Consider the following 2,755-nt stretch of genomic DNA (forward strand, 5'->3'; position numbering starts at 1 on the left):
CGAACTTGAAACAATTGACCTTTATGACCTCACCAGAAGGTCTTTCCCTAAACCTAACCACCTAGGAATACACGCCTAACCCTAAGGTCGCTGACCTCTGGCCTTAATCCGAACTTGAAACAATTGACCTTTATGACCTCACCAGAAGGTCTTTCCCTAAACCTAACCACCTAGGAATACACGCCTAACCCTAAGGTCGCTGACCTCTGGCCTTAATCCGAACTTGAAACAATTGACCTCTATGACCTTAACACAAGGCCTTTTCTAAACAACCACCTTGAGGTTAATGCCTGAACTTAAGGTCTCAACCCTCTGATCTAAATTTGATTATGTATATTTTGACCATTCCGGCCTTAACACCGAACGGTTCCTGATCCGAACCACCCGGATAATACTCTGAAGTTCCCAAGGATAAATAACATTCCTTCCACCTCGGTCGATTAAAGGCATTTTCCGATGCTTTTCTTTAAGGTCTGAGCTCCTTTTCACTTCAGAAAACTCAATACAGTTGAATAGGTTGTTCATAAGGTTTATTAAGTTGATTTAGGATATCTGGGTGAGTATATAAACCTATACTTTGCTCTTACTTTCCTCTCTTCTCGCCTATCCCTTCAGTTTAGACTGACGGGAGTGGGGGAGACAGAGCTGCAGCCCGGTCCGGCGGGGGATTCGCAGCCCGATCAGGCGGTTTCCCCTGTGCTCTGTCTTTTCCCAATCTTCTTTCAATGTTGTGAATGGAGTAGATTAGCAACTTTAATCTTTACCTTTCTATTTTAGTTGTAAAGTTCACTTACTTTTCTTTCTTTTCCTTCCTCTCTTCTTTCTTTCTTCTTCTGTCTTTTTCGTTCTAATTTTTTCTTTCTTCTTCCTTCTTCCCTCCCCTTCTTCTTTATTCTATTTTCATCTTTTTCTTCTTTCTTTCTTTTTCCTTCTTGTTTTTCACTGTATCTCTTTTTTCTTTTTCTTTCTTCCTCCTTCTTCCCTCTTTCTTCCTTCCTTCTCCCTTTTTATTTCGTTCTTTCTTCTCTCTTCTCACTTCTTTCTTCCTTCTTTCCTTTTCCTCTTTCTTTTTCTTCTTTCTTTTTCTTTTTTTCTTTCTTCTTTCTTTCTTCTTTCTTTTTTCCTTTTTTTTCTTTTTTTCTTTTTTCTTTTATTTTTTTTTTCTTTTTTTTTTTTTTTCATTCTGCTCTCTTTGCTCTGTCCTTTTCCTCTCTTTTTTCTCTTCTTTCTTTCTTTCCTCTTCTTTTTTCTTTATCTTTTCTTTTTTCGTATTTCTTCTTCCTTCCCTCTTCTTCCTTCTCTCTTCCTACCTTTTTCCCTTTTTCTTTTTTCTTTTACTGTTTTCATCTCTCTTCTCTCCTCTCTCTTCTCTCTTCTTTCTCCTCCTTCTGTCTTCCTTTTTTCCCCCTCTTTTTTCTCTCTTCTTCTCTTTTATTTCTTTCTTCCTCCTTCTGTTTTCTATAGCTCTTTTTCTTTTTTTGTCTTTCTTGTTCCTCTCTCTTCTTCCTTCTCTCCTGTTCTCTTTCCTCTCTCTTCCTTTTTTCAATTTTCTTTTGCCCTTTTTCTTTTTCTTTTTTCCTCTCTTCCCTTTTCTTTCTTTTTTCTCCCCTCTTCTGTCTTCCTTCTCCCTTCTCTCTCCTTTCTTCTCTTTTATTTCTTTTTTCCTCCTCCGTTTTTCTTCTCTCTTCTGTTTTCTTCCTTCTCCTCTCTCCCTTTTTCTTTTTTCTTTTGTCTTTTTTTCTTCTCTTTTTTCCTCTCTTCTCCCTTTTTATATCTCCCTTCTCTTCTTCCCCCTTTCCTCTTTCTCTCCTTCTTCTCTCTTTTTTATGGACCCTTTAAAATGTATTCTTTTTGCTATGTTTGTGTGTGTAACTATTTCCACCTTTCAAATCTGATTTGGTCTTTTTGTGACTTTGTTCTCATCTTAAACTTTAATCTTTCTACTTGAATAATTCTATGTACTGTTTACATACTACTTATACCAGTTATATCTTGATTTTTAATCTTATGTCTTAGCTGCTACGGGGGGTTGGGCCTACAGAAATGGTTTTTTAGGACTACAAATATGGCCTCTTCATATCCAGCATGCTTCGCTACTTACGCAGCTACAAGTGATTAGCTCTAGTTACGCAAACACGAGGTGGAGTGAGCTCGGAGACGGCTAGCGCCGGGTGAGTATTTCGATACTAACTGTGATCTGTGGCTTTAATTTCATTAAATACCAGAACAATGATGAATATAAGAGAGTAATTTCGCTTAATTCGATTTTAAAACCAGGTTGTGACGGTGTTTTTGATATTATAAAAACCTTAATTGAGTTCGGGTCTGAGCTTCTGCACAATACTGTGACTACAAAACGGGATTAGAACTACAAACATGGCCGCTTGATTTCCCATCATACTTAGAGGTTCGGACTTTACATCGTTATCTCGATAATTTAGCTAAAAACGCCATTTAACACTATATTGTTGGGCTCAACAGGACTTCCTCTTTTAGACCGATTTTAATTATAATGGGTTTAATAACACGATCAAAGTTCCGTGCGGACAATCGGCTAGCACTATTGAACTCCAGATCCCAGCATGCTTTGCTGCTCGTGCAGCTGCATGCGGCCATTCTGCCCCGGGTGAGACACGAGGTGGAGCGGAGCTGACGGCTAACGCTAGGTAAGCATCGTTCTGCACTAAATTGAGTGTTTTAACTGCTTTTGTATCCGCTAAAAAACCGTATTAATGAAGGTTCTACAATTGAGGTT

Source organism: Poeciliopsis prolifica, unplaced genomic scaffold (genome assembly GCF_027474105.1).
Source record: "Poeciliopsis prolifica strain line A6 unplaced genomic scaffold, Auburn_PproV2 SCAFFOLD301, whole genome shotgun sequence".
In the NCBI taxonomy this organism is placed as follows: domain Eukaryota; kingdom Metazoa; phylum Chordata; class Actinopteri; order Cyprinodontiformes; family Poeciliidae; genus Poeciliopsis; species Poeciliopsis prolifica.